This window comes from Acanthopagrus latus, chromosome 1 (assembly GCF_904848185.1).
Source record: "Acanthopagrus latus isolate v.2019 chromosome 1, fAcaLat1.1, whole genome shotgun sequence".
Taxonomy (NCBI): domain Eukaryota; kingdom Metazoa; phylum Chordata; class Actinopteri; order Spariformes; family Sparidae; genus Acanthopagrus; species Acanthopagrus latus.
This window is the reverse complement of record NC_051039.1, coordinates 12,049,063-12,064,664: the sequence shown is the minus strand read 5'-3', so window position 1 is coordinate 12,064,664 and position 15,602 is coordinate 12,049,063. Positions and strand designations below refer to the sequence as shown.

The following is a 15,602-nucleotide window of genomic DNA, read 5'->3' as shown; positions in this document are numbered from 1 at the left end:
TACATACAACAGACTGCCTATTAACTGAAGCCAAATCACCAAAAAAATATGTTAGTCACCAATAATTACCCAACCAGACCCACTTTAACCCCCAACAAGAATCTTGGCTTTCCATCCCATGAAGGCCTTTCATTGTCGCAGAGACAGTTTGTTGTAATTATGGCCTGGGAGTGGTTTATTGGTCATCACTGGGATTGTGTGATGTTAATAACATTTTTATAAGTCCAACATACAAAAAATGTTTTCAGTCATCGCCGAATGAGATCCACAGTGAATCCCAAATGTGACTCGTGGCCGTCTTTCTCCACGGGGCCGCGCGTTGTTAGTCGGGCAGAGGCGTAATTATGGAGTGAGAGTGATAAGGCACTGTTCGAGTGGCACGCGGCCGGAGGGAGTGTAGCTGGCCCTGCGAGCATGTATCGATGTCAGGGTTTACCTCAGGGGTGAGGCAGCGAGGGCAGCGACTCAAAAGCTTCCTCCACGTGAGCGCAGGCACATGGCCCGCTCTGTTTACAAACACTATCCTGGCATTCCGCAGAGAGGGAGGCAAGTGAGATGTTACGCAACCATCCCCAAAGCGAATAGCATCCCTTCCCGCCTCTCGCCCGGTCCGCCTCTCCTACGGTTGGACAATCTTCTTGAAAGCCGCTTTTTGCCGGGTTCTGCTACGAGACGTTAAGGATATAAGAAAAGAAATTAAGAGCCACGGTAAGAACGGGGCCCGTGCTTTGAGAACGCGGCGAGTCTGAGAGCAGGCCTTTTCTTATGTTGATGCCGCTGACAGCACATAGCGTCGCCTCAGGTGAAGGCCTTAATAGAGACAGGACGGAGATTAAACTGGCTGAAAGTGTTTCTGTCAAGTCGGACAATTTCACAACCTCCCTTTGCAGTTCCAGTTCTGCTCGACAACAAACTTGCAATATTTGCAAAGTTCAAGCAGAAAACCCAAGCAAGTGTTTTAGTCCACAATGGTGCTTTCAACTGCAGTGACCAGAGAAACTTTTCCTGATTCTAGAAGTAAAAATGAAATCTTCAGTGAATGTATGAATAACAACTGAGGTAAAGCTAGAGCTTTTTGATGAGGGTATTATTTGTTATTTGTCAAGAAGGTGAACAGATGCAGATAAGACCCTTGGAGTTTCCATATCTGAGAATGAAAGATGCCTCCTTACCAGCCAAGATGTCACTTTTTGAAAATGGGGTCAACTATGTGTGGCATAACAAGTAGAAAACATGCACACAGGCTGTCAATATGCCTTACAAATCTTGAAAAGTGACCTAACCCCATGCTGGGATCTTATCCTTGGGAAGACTCTTGTGTCAAAATGTATAGCGGCCAGTCATTTCCAATTAAATCAAATCTGTGACAATGAAAAGGCTTTGACACAGGTCTAATCCTGAAGGGTTAGGGTTAGGGTTGGAAAAAAATGGCTTTCAGGACCAAAAGAAGTGACTTTTAGCATATATTTTGTCAAAATCCATCTTCTTTGTGAAATTGGCTAATTTAGTTCAATATCTGTGAAGGGGTTTTGATGGCTCAGGATCTGCAAAGCTCCATCATGACAGCACAATCTCAACTGGGTTCACACTGCTTCTAATGGCTGGTTGCCCTCTTCTAAAATGGCTGTCAGATATGGATGGTTTTGCTGCTAGGAGCTGTCAGTGAAAAGGTTAGGCCCCATGGCCCCCTGTTGTCTACACAAGGAGCACAAAGACAGACAGCTGGTCCTGAATGTCATTTAGAAGCGTAACCCTACCAAAGGCCTTGAATGACATCACTAGCTACTTCTGAGGGCTTCGAGTGGCTCAGGCTCAATATTAGGTTTCCTGAGTGGAATGTACGAGTGTAGCAGCTGGTGTTTTTCCGAGACGGACTGCTCAGTGACAATCAGATCACTTTGCGTCCATATATGTGTTTTTTAATTGGGGGAAGTTTCTGATCTTAGCTTTGGGAACGAATTGGATCTCTCGACTGGATGATACGCGCAGCATTCAAGCACGGCTTCAAGTGCGGTGACACTTGCTGCACCACCCTCCAGACCAGAGCAACAATCTTACAGATGTGGTAGACACAAATGCAGTAAAACACTAAGCTACACGACAAACCGTGACCAATGTTTCCTGAAGGTCTGCCATATTTGAAGGACACTGGAAGGAACCCATTAAATATCGTTTAACATCTCTGTGCTCCCTGATGAATTTCTACGGTGTGAGAGATATGGTGAAGGGTTTATAAATCCTCACACTGAGGCCATGAATCAAAATATCCCTCACTCAGAAGGATTTGTGATTTCAATTCAATGAGAGAGTCACGTGCCTCCCACTCACTCAGTGGAGGGAAAGAGGGAGCTTAGCAACAGTGGCTTAGGTTGGGCTGCTTGGAAACCAACGAGGGAAGAAATATCACTACATTCCCCTGTCCAGATGACAAATGAGCCCATATCAAATATTTCTTTATTCAAAGTTATTCTGGGTACTACTATGGTATATCTATGGCTTCAGGCTTTATGAGCAGAAGGAGAAAGGAGGAACTGGATGACCAACCTTGCTTTTTGTTCAAGATAAACCCATTATCTGTAGCTCGCAAGTAACTAAAATCTGCCCTGGTATTTAGCTCATTTAGAATTCCTCTGCTGCCATGTTGTGTTGCCATGTTTAAATCTCCCTTCTATCATAATGTTTCCCCTCGTTCTGTTTACTGTTCAACTCCGCTTCCTGTTTAATTGGAAGCTGGTTTGGATTTGGATCATGCAAACAGAAAGGAAATATTTGCTAAATAAATGTGCCTGTGAGCTAATCACATGCCAAGACTCGCAGGCTGGAAGGTGAATTGGAGGAACATGGGAATCGGCGTTTGTTCATCCCTTGGCATTGTGTACGCTTCCTTCTCGGGCCAGAGTGTAGTAGATGTGAAAACGAGCGAGGAGGAAAAGGCCAACATGAAGTATTCTTTCCTCTGTTTCAACGTTAAGAGCTCTAGCCGTATCTCTCCTTTTAGGTTTCGCAGCTGTGCACGTTTCTAAAACGCAATTTTAAAAGGTGTTGATCCACGCGAGTGCAAATGTAGGCTTCTGAATATGTGGCACTATTGATTTACTGGCAGGATCAATGGGTAAAGCACATGTGCACACCGCGGCAGAGCAGCCTATTCTGCAGTCAGCCGTGCCGCGGTAATGTTCAGACCAGATGGGCTTTGGAGCGCTCATAAGATGGTCGCCATGGCTACCATGCACTCTGAAAGAAATTAACTTTGCCGTGCGCACAGTTCATCAAGTTAGTCAGATATATTGACTGATGCGTAGACAAAGGGTTTCGGAGGGGAGACGAGACAGAGCAGCTTGGATGGAAAAGTGCAGCATGGTGAGGGGTTGGGGGCAGGTTACAGGGTTTGTACGCTCTGAAGCCCATTTCTTAATTAGAGTCCCCATGTGATGCAGCTTGAAGGCACGGAGAAAGGTTTAGACTGCATGTGTAAGCTTTGCACAGGCTGCCTCCGAGCAAGGCAGGCTTTCTTTTCAGGTTGTGCTGATTAAACATGAAAAAAGCCAAGACTAACAGGTTTATGAAGTCAGACCTGGGCTAATGTTCAACGGCTGTCTACTATCTGGACTGACCTCTTTCTGGAAACAGTCTACACTGACATGCATGTCAGTGGCTCTGAAGGCACTGTTTCACTGAAATGTTTTTGTTTTGTTTTTTTCTGGATGGCCGACTAAAAGATCTGCTCTACAGCACTGTGGCTTGTTATCAGCAGCTGTCTGGGCAGTTTCACTAATCAATAATGCTATCTTATTTTCTACTTTTAAACAGTTGCATAAAGATATTATATTATTTGAACTAGCAGTTTTAAGCAGAACTGCTGAAACAAATATGACTGATTCAGGTTGACCAAGTGTACCAGTAGTAAATGCCTGCATGATGTTTTGGACATTTGTAGTCTTTCCAGAATACCTGCTAAACAAGTTGTGTCAGTAGTGCAAAGAGGTGGGGTTCATCCCCTACAGCAAAAGTCACTGAACTATTCATACCAATGACACTTACAAAAACGTTTAAAAAAAACGTCACCTCTAATGTTTCATTTCATGCAGAAATCTCCTCCATATTCACAGACTAAATGCTCTCAGACATTCAGTACCACACATCTTAAAGCAGCAAAACACGTGACAGCCTGAAGAATTTGTCCATTAGTCTAAAGGCTTGAGAGCCACAACATGAACTGTGTCAAGGGGAAAACTGTCAACAATTCACCCACTGCAGCCTCGCCCCTGAAAAATAGACGCAACATAACCAGTTCTGTCGAACCACAAATCACTGACGCCGAAACTCCTCAGAAGAGAAACCTTCTGGCTTTTAATGAGAAAATATATTTCATGTGTCCTGCCCACCGTTTCCTGAGCTCCATGAAGACAGAAAACACCTTGTTCCTTGTTCAACACTATCAAACAATCTTGGATTAGTGTTGACGTTCTTCTTAATTATGGCTATGAGCATTTGATATGGCTTGTTAGTTGATTTTCCCTGTCTCAGTTTATCTTTTCATCTTGAAGGAGGTCGTTCAGTTAACCTAAAATAAAAACTGCAGGCAATTCATTTTTGTCTCTGTTTGACTGTTACAGCTTCACCTTCTGACTGCATTATCTTAGGCTGTTTTCAGCGAGTGACAAGGCAGTAATGCTCATGTTTCATTACAGGCAAAAGGTGCCCACAGTGAAACTCCTGGCCCTCATTAGTCAGCTATCCATATACAGGAAATCATCAATTTATCTACTCGTGGCTGATTATTATTCAGGTTTTAGGGGCATTTGTTTGGTCATGAATACTGCGTATTCAGAATATGCATCTCCTTTTGAGTTCTTACCGCAGTTTGCACGAGAATCATGGAAACTCTACGAAACTGAGCTACTTGCTAACATTTGTCATCTACAGTTGCTGCTTGAAGAATGTATGATGGCTACCCTTTACAGCTGCAGAAGCCACTGTATTCATCAGATAGTGGAAGAACAAGAATAATGGTTACATCAACGTGTCCAGAGATTGGTGGGATATGTTTAAAATCAGCAGGGGATAGAACATGCCTCGTCCAGTGTCGTTACAGGCACAAATACAGACTGAACTGCTTCCAAGCCTGTGACTTCAGTTTCTACATTTCTAAGTGAGAAGCCACCACATGTTTTTGACGAGGGACCGTGGCGTTTCACATTTGTAATCATCATATCACTGGATATTTCCTCAGGGACAAATTTTGAGCCGTCTTTGCGAAAACCGGGTGAATCTAAGAAGATCTCTAGCCATGTTTCTGGCAACAAATGCAGTCGCCTCTAGCTAAAACACTGTCTTTTTCTAACGCTAAACCAGGGGGTTTTGTGCCGAAACCTAAGCAGAGCATAAGCGCAGCATCGTCATTACAACATGAAATTGAAAAGGAAAGATAAAGAAATGTTAAGTTTAAACATATCCATGGTTTGCCGAAACCTACAGTGCCAACATTTATTCTGGCGACTGGGCTGACTGAGTAGACTGCCTGCTGCATAAGCTGTATGCGTCACAGTCTCTTGTCAAGCAAAGTCGAAAAAGATTAGCTTGGAGGACACAGTTTAGCAAAACTTGCAGAGGGGTAACAACAATGGGAGCAACATGACTGCAGTTTGAAAAGGAGGGAGTTCCTCTGTAGAGTGGCCTCCTTGCATTAATCGGAGCATGCATGGCTGCATGTAAATTGGAGTATTAGAGTATTCGTTTTCCCATTAGCCATCAGAAATTTGAAAGGCTTAGTAGGCTTATTGTCTTTTTCAGACTAAAGGCAAAAACTGGGTTGTTTTGTGCATTGGACGAAGTGTCTAGTAATGGCAAGCAAATGAATACAATAAAATAATTCTGAGTAGTTAAACCTTTCTTAAATGGTACTACAGTTCGTTAACAGATGTCAAAATAGATTAAAAGAAGGAAGTGTGACAAAAAGCTGGACGAGCACATGGACTGCAGTGGGAATCTCCATGAGTCAGCCACATCTGTCTCGCGTTAGACATAAAGAACAATGTAAATTGTAGAGACCCCTTCTTCTTGTGGAGGGGGGAGGAGGCTCTCTAGGGAAGAAATTACAAACAGAAGTGAATGTCCTCTGTTTTTCATTCCATAATCTATTAATCTTGTATCAGATTCAAAGACGTAGACCAAGATACTGAATGGCATTTGCATGCGTGCATCACTGAAAATCCCCTAAGAAGTAAAGAAATGAGAATGTGAAAATGAGAGTGATAGATAATATAAACATGAGTGATATGTTGAATCTGGTTGAAATACATTTTTTTTTTTTTTTTATACTACTCTGAAAGAGTGAGTATTTTTATTCATTTCTCATCAAGCTGATTCTACTGGCACTGTTTGTGGTCAACCATGAGGGGAGAGGAAAGGAAACGGCAGGAGAGGGAAGAAAAAAGGAGATCTGGTGTCACGTGATGCAGCCACTGTTACGTCACAATGTGGTGATTAGGCCACGGTGAGCATCAACAGGAAGCTGCACTGCCCCGCCTGACACAGTGACTGGACTTGAGGTTGTGCAGTGATAAGTCAGACTTCCCATCTCATGCAGTGATTTTGCTGACATTGATAGAACCTACACATCACTAACTCAATACCTCAAGCTACTACATAATACGGGTCACACAAAGGTAGTAAAAGAAACACCCAACCCAGCCACACTGTATACACTGATGCCTTCTGACAAAAGATACAGAAGTATCCATTTTCACGCCACAAGACTACAGAGCAGCTTCTTTCCTCAGGCTGTGAGACCCCTGAACTATTTTCCTCATTAGTCTGTAATGACTTGTTTTGTGTGTGTAGCCTGGGAATTATATCAGACATTTGTGCTTTATAATGACAATCCTGAAATTTGAGTATTTTGCCTCCCTTTAGTGGCTAGCACAACATATGTGCTATCTGTAAATCTAAGATAGAAGCTGTGTATGCCCCTAACATGTGTAGGATAGATCTATAAAAGCTTTATATGAACATATGTTGGTGTGCAACCGTTAACGAAAACAATGCTACGTATCATCACAGATTACCCTTCAGAGAGGAATAGTTTGATATTCTGGGAAATATTCGCTTGAGTTCAACATGTGTTAGATGAATTCTGTATGGCAAATATCAAACTGCAAACAGCTGCCAGTTAGCTAAGCTTAGCACAAAGACTGGAAACAGCTAGCCTGACTCTGTCCAAAAGTAACAACACTGCTCAACAGCAGCTCTAAAGATCACAAATAAACACAACATATGTTATTTGTTGTGTCTAAGTTGTGGTTTTCACTATGTGCTGGACTATTTCTAGACTGGGAGCTGTGACCTCCTGGAGTAGCTTTATATTTGTGGAACTTGCATGAGAGTGGTGACATGCGTAATTCCCAAAATGTCAAACTGTTCCTTAAAGGGAAAAGAAAAGAATGTGTTCATCTGATCTGACACATGGGAAATATGGTAAGATAGTTCGGTGCTCTGACCAGTGTGTGTGGTCTACTTTTATCTCTTTTTTTTTTTGCTCAGGATTTCACTTTCATGTTTAATTTGTTTAGATATTTCCTCTTTCCGTTCAGGCTGGAGTGCTATCAGTATGTAGATCCCACATGTTGCTAAGGTAGCTCATGTGACAGAGGGGCAACAAGATCTAAGCACTCCGAAGAAAATGTTGCAACGATCGAGCTAGCATGCAAATTTGGGGGATTATAAAAAAATGACTGCAGACACAGGGGTCGTTTGTTTCTTAGTCAGGGTGGAGAGAGTCATATGTTCAGACTGATAGAAAGAAAGAGAGAGAGGGCACGGGCAACCATGTGAGGTGCATTGTACGCACTGCGTGAGCGTGCCATGTGACATAAATCACAAGTGTGAGATGCCTGAGTAAGAGACCCAGTGAGGTCTAGAACATGAATGAACATCTGTCATATCATGCCTGACGAGCATCTGACCGTCAGTAGCAACACATGCTGCTAGCACTTTACTTCACATTGTGCTTTGTGACTTGGGGTGTTCTGACCTTCCAAAACTTTCCAGTCCACCCCTCAACCTTTCCCTAAAACTCCTTCCAGTGGAGTCAACTCGCTGAGTTCATATGTGAGCCATATGTCTTATGTCATAATTCAACATGTCTAAACAGATGTTTAAAGGAATATTCAAACAGACTTAAATTTGGCAAATGTGTGCAGAAACAGTCCTCCCGCCGTTGTTGTAGTGATATCAGAAATTGGACCTACAGCAAATTGAGGGTGGAGCATGTATTATTAAGTACCAAGAATGCAATGATCATAACAAATCATTTCAAATAAAGTGAATCAGTGTTTGACTTAATAGTAGTCTTAAGGAGACTTTGTTGTTTACACAGAGGGCTGGAATGCAGAGTTGTGAAAATGTTGTAGGAGGTCATGGGGTTTGCAGAGCTACGAGGCCAGTTCTATATTTACAGGAGGGATTTAAACAACTGTAGAATGCAAGTCATCTGACCTAATTACACTGGTAGGGGTTGCTAAGGATGAGGTTTCACTCGCAGCTCTGCAACATGCAGTCTGACCTGTCTAACTCCAGTCTGTCAGCATACACAGAGCAGCCATTACAGTATTTCTACTTTTGACAGTGAATATCCATTACCAAAATCAATGTTATAAACACAGACTTAGTTTTGCTTCCATTACATTCTCAATGTCATGATCTGTCTTTCTGTTTTAGTTGAGGAAGAACTAAGAAGGTCAGTTTAACTCAGTCAGTTTCAAGTTATTGGCTCTAATGAGACTAAACCACTGACATATGAAATTTTTTTTTACAGGTAAATAAATCTTATTTAGTTGGTGTATTTTACACCATCTTTAAAGTATTAATTCTGTTTAAGTTGGGACCAGAGACAAAAGAAAAAAAACAAAAAAAATATAATAAAATATACACGATTAGAAATAACACTTTCTTGTTCTGTCTGTGTTTTTAGAATGAAACCAATAACAAAAAGGTGCAGTATGTAAGAATTGGCCACCTGCTGAATTCATACTCCAAACAAATAGGGGGCAGCATATTATCAGAGTGCCCACTGACTGCTGCTAACTGTAAATGTGGTTAGCATGGTAGCTAAGTAAACCGTACAGCCAATCTTCCGAGGCCAGAGTTATACCATCGGACAATTACTTCCTAATGTACAAAGTAGTAGCACGAGACATGATGAGGAGCTAGCTTGTTAGCATGCTTACTTCCAGACATCTCTGCAAAACAAAGACTTAACTTCAAAACTGTAATGTACTAATTATATTTGTTAATATTTGTAGTTAATTTTTGACTGTTTTAAACTTAAACTATTATACATTGCACCATTAACACTAGCTAATACTAATAATAATCTGTGGGGTTTGGTGGCTAAATGATTAGCATAGTTGCAAAGGAGCAGGTGATGGTTGTGGAATAGTCGGGTCACATTACAACGGATCTAAATATTGAACAGTTTGTTGTGAATGAGGTCATCAGGCATGTGGGTTTTACTTTTACCGAGTGCTCTAAAAAATTTATAGTCTTAGGACTGGATGCACGCTCCACGTTCTTATCTTTCAAACAGGAAAACGCAAAAGGGCCCATTTCAGCGAAGAATAGGAAATGTACACTTGAGATTACGGCTTATTCTTGGGACTACTCTGCAAAACAGCGGTGTGGCTTGGCAAGTGTGCATTTGATTTACAGTTCTGCCTCCAAATCTACCCTCTCTCTCTCTCTCTCTACTGCTCTTTAGCCTGGCCTGCCTCAGTCTCAACCTGAAAGTGCAGAGACCTGAGTTTCCCAGCAGCTGTCGTTAGTGGTGAATGTCACATGCGGCTGCCAAGTCACGCCAAATAGACCCCATCTACTATGGCAGCTCTCATATTTCACTAGCTCTCTTTGGGAATAACAAAAACACAGTGAGAGTCTGGTGCATTAAAAGTTTGTTACAAGGGAGTTGGGAAGACAAAACACAAGGCGACTAAATATCCACAACACCCATGATTTGTACCTCAAATTTTATATTCTAGTATTTTGATGCACAAATAGAAAAGTTCTGTACTCTTGCATTAGGTAGAGCAAGAGACAAGACACTTAATTGCTGCAGCCTTTAAATGACTCTTGTGCAAACTGTGTCCATTGTTTTACAACACTGATCACACTGAGTCCACCCTCGCCCCCAGGCTTCAAAGCACTAAAGCAACTGACCATCTATAAATGCCAGCAAAATACATAGCTACAGAGGCAATAACTATGGGCAACGACTGTCTCCATTTCAACAACAGCGCTTAGGTCATAACTGCACAGGCTAGATAATAGACTGAACAGGAGGGGAAGTAGATGATAGCAGATAGAAGTACAGAGGAACCTCAAAGTGTAATTACAGGGCAGAGGACTGGAGGTGTAGGCTGCTGGAGAGGGAGGGAAGCCAAACAACAGCATATAGAGACAAAGAAGTTGACTTCTGGAGGGAAAAAGAAAAAGGCTTTGTTGGGAATCCAGTTCAAGCCAAGCAAGTGAAGTCATATCATAAACTGAAGCACAGTGCTCATTTCCCTGGTGGACATTAGATACTAGAAAGAAAAACCAAAATAGATCAAAGCATTATAACTTCCAGAAGGCATCCACACTAAAGCGGTTGCAGCACTGAGCCTCTGGTTAAGTTTAGTGCTCTACTTCTGGAAGCAAAAATAGATCTCCCTGTGAATCACATTTAATACATTATTAAGTAGCCAAATCTCCAAATGTCTTAAAGCAGTCCGAACTGGACTTACAACATTGCGTAATTGGTGTGTGTGTGTGTGTGTGTGTGTTTGTTTGTACGCGTACAGGCGCGCACACACTCAGCTGGGATCTCTGGCTTTGTTCTGGGTTTGCAAAGATTTTTTTTTTTGTTGTCAGTGTGGGTGTATCCAACTGTGACAAGCTGCTTGGCTCCGTTCGGTCCTTTGTAAAGCCTGGAGTGTCCCATAGGAGCGGAGCTGCACTGAAAGCAGCTTAGCACCAGTGTTCACCTCTTGACTTGAGTTACTGATTTACAGGCTGCACCGTGGGCCAGACAAAACAAAGGAGTAGTCACATGGGGTCGGGAAGTGGTATTCACCCGCTTACCTCATTGTTGCGTTTTTCAGGGATCAGATGCTTTCTATTAAAAAGAGTTCAAAAAAGGAGGGAGCATCAGTTTATTTATATTAGAGTTAGAGTTAAAATTTCCCATTGTTCTCTACATTGTTACTTCAGCGAGTGTAGAGTTTACTACAAAAAGAAAGAGATTATTCTTAAAACACATTTTCAGTATATCAGTGATGTACAGTGCATTATTCTTTACAGTTGTACGCCAAAATAGCAAATCCAAAGGGAAAATAATCATTAAGTAAATTGTTGGTATAAAGACTTTGTTAATCATTCTCATTTATCTTCGATACTCCACCTACAAAATCAGCAGATCTGCTACGGGTGAGAACGCCCAAATGTTGTGTCTGGATGCAAAGCCGACTCGCAATTCATCAAACGGCGCTGTGCACGTTTCACAACTCCCACACGGTCCTCTCCTACTCATTTGTCAAAATAACACATTTCAGTTTTAATAACTTTGACATAATCATAAAGAGGCTCCGTGTCACTTCTGATTACGCCGCTGGTGGTGGCGTCCCGCTGTGGCACTTTACATCCGTCTGCGTCTGACAGCAGCAAAAGGGAGATTAGTTCTGCAACTTGTTGCCCGAGCGGCTCATGAGGCTCTTTATCTTCAGGTTCCAGCGCTGTCTGAGTATAACTGATGTGTTAACGTTTGTATACTTGCATTTAGTGGAGGTTTAAGTTGTCTTGATGTTATTTCACATTAAATACATTGTCCAAGTTGTTGAATTACAGTGTGCAGTCAATCTGACCGCAATACTATGAATAGAAATCCACTGTTAAAGCCATTGAAGATTTCAACATTATAATGTCTATAACTTATTAGACTGCTGTTAATAATTTTGTTGAGTCATGTACTTTATCATATGAAACGTTTCAAACAAGGTTCAAACTCAGAGAAAAGTGTCTTTCTTTTGGTCTGTCGCCTGTTGCTATAACTTCTGGAGAAAGTCTGCGAATGTGACAAATCATGACAAAACTGTACTCCATCAGGAATTGTGGCATGTAACAATGAAGACAACAACATCATCAAACGATGAATCAACAATCAATTGTTTTGATTAAGACACCCTTGCAGTAAAAATATTTACTATGCAGTTAAGCCAGGTAATATATGGGGGCACTTTTAAATTAAATAATTCAATGTTTATGTTAACTGGGTATTTTTAAGTGAGACGTGAGATTTTTTGTTGTTTAGTCTAAATGAGGATGTTTTCTTCTTTAGTTATTAATTCGCTACTCCTCTGCTTAACAAACCCCCTCAAATTCTAGTGGACGATTGCATGACAAAGCAGTTTTTTTCTTGCTTAAAAGGTGATATTTGTGATGCAAGACTCCCTCTCTTCACTCCACACACAAACTAAAAAAAAAATCACCTCTCAGGCTCTTTTTTTACTAGTCACTGACCTGAGAGTGTCTTTGTTTTCTGCTTCCCTCTTCCACCTGCTAACAGGCAGCTGGCTGCTCTGTTGTGACAACGGCGGGAGCTTCCAGACACTCTTGTTAGGGCTTGGCTCGTTAATGGGAGATTTAGCACTCTAAGTCTGGGGGTCTGGAGGGCTGCTAATGTCCTGGAGGGGTGATTGACAGAAAAGAAGATGATTAAGTCTTTTCTCTTGCTTGCCTGCCTGGACAGAGCTTCACCTGACTGCTTCCTGTGCAGATTTTCCAGATTGATCGACCGGACCACAACTGCAACAAAAAGATTTATTTACTTACTTGCCCAATTATGGTTCACATGAGCATTTTGGACATCGGTTGAGGACATTAATAACATGATCATAAATGCTGTCCCTATTGGGTCAGAGGATATTCAAGCCTTGAATTACTTTTATAAAAAGGGGAAACTTTTTGAACTGCATTTTTTTTAGTTGGAACCCAAAATTGGTGTCTATTGGTGTTGTAGGGTTTCTTTTAAGAACTTGAAAGAAACTTTTGCAAACTAGCTCAGCCTACAATCATCCCAGAGATAGAATACTTGTCACATGCGAAGCAGAATATCCATAAAATGCAGAAGCTTAACTGAACCTTACATCTGTTGCATGTCATTCTTTCGTGAACAATACACACGATTAATGGATGATTTTTATTTCAAAAGCAGTGCTTGTTATTGCTGAAATAAATACTGTACAGACACAGTATAAATATTTTTTAACAGTTATCAGGCTTTGGACAAAACATGTCGTTTCGAGGCGACAGCCTTGCCAGAATCATAAGCAGCTGTAACCACTTCCAGATGTGACAATCAGGCCCGATGATGGAGCACGTTTATGCCAAATGAAACATGCCATAGTACCTCAAATATTTAGCCATTTTTTTTGTCTCCTTCCCCCTCCCCCAAACATCAGTCAGTGCCTATAGTGAGCCCATACTTGGTTTACATTAACAGGAGGGCTTTTGTGGAAATCTAAAGCTGGATCCAATTATGTTTTCAAAGGTTGTATAACAAATTTTTCTGAACTTGACCATAGCACCCGCCAATTGTGACCCAAGACTTTACTCAGAGCACCAAGGACATTATTTACTCCTTTTAAGTACATACAGAGTGACTTAAAGAAGTCGATCATGAATAACTACAGTTACTGTAGAAAAACTTCCTCACAAGGTTTGAAAACTGACTGTGAATGTAAGCGTGAGGTGGAAACTTTTAGGTAGATGGCATTACATCTATATGCTGCCTTTAAATTTGAAAACATTAGAATCAGACCATTGGGTTTCATGTTGTGTTAAAATCAAAAAAGTTCCAAATTCCTGCAGGTACTCAAAGTAGAAGGTAGCTGTGATGGCATGGAATTGTTTGTATGTAGGTGGACAAAACCTCCAAGAAACCAATTAAAGTCAGGAAAATGCATCTTTTCTCGGCCTCAACATATGTAGGAAAACAAAGGTTGGGGACAAGCACAGTTTGTTTAAGAAGATCTTTGTTAAAATCAGTGAAGTGTCAAAACTTGCTAAATAAAATTAAAACGTGAACAGGAAACACACATTTCCTTTAACACTTTAAACTTGATCTAGGCCTCTCTTGGTGCTGGTCAGCTGCCCATTCCTTTAGCATCTGCAGGAGAGTTGCTCATAATTATGATGGATTAGACTGCGGCTCTTTGTGCCTGAGCGCTGCAATTGTTTTGCAGATGCTGCGGATGTGACATGCATTAATAATTGAGGGAGACAGAAATCAATATTGCACTGGAATCACTGGAATCTATCTGAGAGAGACAGAGACAGACAGACAGAGAGAGAGAGAGAGAAAGAGAGAGCACTCAGAGAAAGAAAAAAGTGAAACCATAAGCTCCATTTGCCGCTTAGTCTTCAGCAAAGACCCTTTTTTTCCATAGATCAGTTTTATTTAATTATTTTGTAACAGTAGCTCCTTTCACTCTTTGCCGATTATTCTTATTTATGACTGTTTAAGTTTTACATACCTACTTTCTCATTCACAAAGACGTTAAATGGCCTGGTGTTCGCTAAAAACATGCATGCTCTGTAAAATGCTACCTTAATTGCTCAGCAGATGCCATACACAATCTGAACAAATTCAGATGTGAAATAATCCTCTATATTTTGCTTTTATTTTTGAGATTTTTGACTCATCTTTACACATAATGTTATGTTAAATCTAACAGTGGAAAAACAGAAAGAAGTTCATTTTACCAGGATGATTATGTGGGAAACATTTCTGGGGGTAAGATTATGTTTTATGCTCATTATAACTTCCTGACACAAAGCATACAATACTATGTGTTTAGCCCTTATAACAAAGGCCTCAAACTTGAGAACCAAACTGAATTAGCATATTTGACATTACAATACGTTAAGGGGGAAGAATACCATGACTGAACAGCTGACGAGCAGACAACTCCTCCTCCCATCTACCATCTGGGACATTAACCTTGCATCCTACTACCTTCAATCAACTCGACATATATATATATTTTTTAATGTATTCCTTTTTCTTAGATATTATAACCAATAAATCAAATTCATCAAAAGGGCTTCACTCTACAATGTCACTCTTTATTGGAAGTTATTAAAAGAACTGTTCTGTTTGTGGCAGTGACCTGGAGTGAGGTCAGAATCAAGGAAATGGATTCAAACACATGCCACTTTCTGTTTCAAAAGAAGCGAGACACTATTGTTTCACATGCTGACTGGACTGTGTTTTACGCAGATGAAAAGTCAAGAAAGGTCTCAAACATAGCCGCCTTGGATGTTTTATGGGCCATTTAAATGAGGCAGTCTTGTAGTTTTTCTTTTTTCTTTTGTCAATTTAGATTATGTTCCCTATATTTCTGTTTAAATCGATTGCTGTTCGAGTGACCTCTAACTGGTAGATGGGCGATTTTGCTAACAAAATTTTGTCTCGAAACAATGTAGTCAGGCATCCTTTTCCAATTTTTTCACATACTGAACAGTTGGATGGTTGACATGGCATTTAGCCTATTGTGGTATTTTTAGATTTA

At 41.0% G+C, this 15,602-nt stretch overlaps 2 protein-coding genes across 5 annotated transcripts in view; one reads left to right on the top strand and one right to left on the bottom strand.

The window, feature by feature from the left end:
• cxxc4 (CXXC finger 4) overlaps window positions 1-12,704 on the bottom strand; it is a 77,194-nt gene extending 64,490 nt beyond the window's left edge. The window contains exons 1-2 of one of the 3 annotated variants that reach the window (XM_037096286.1): window positions 12,550-12,704; window positions 11,116-11,149 (exon numbers count right to left, since the gene is read on the bottom strand). The gene's annotated coding sequence lies outside the window, so the exon portion shown is untranslated. Of the gene's footprint in view, window positions 1-11,115; window positions 11,150-11,438; window positions 11,456-12,549 lie in introns of those variants that run through there. The other 2 variants (XM_037096301.1, XM_037096293.1) reach the window with 2 other exon arrangements.
• Window positions 1-15,602, top strand: part of tet2 (tet methylcytosine dioxygenase 2) — a 30,509-nt gene that overhangs the window by 3,958 nt on the left and 10,949 nt on the right. The window lies entirely within an intron of this gene.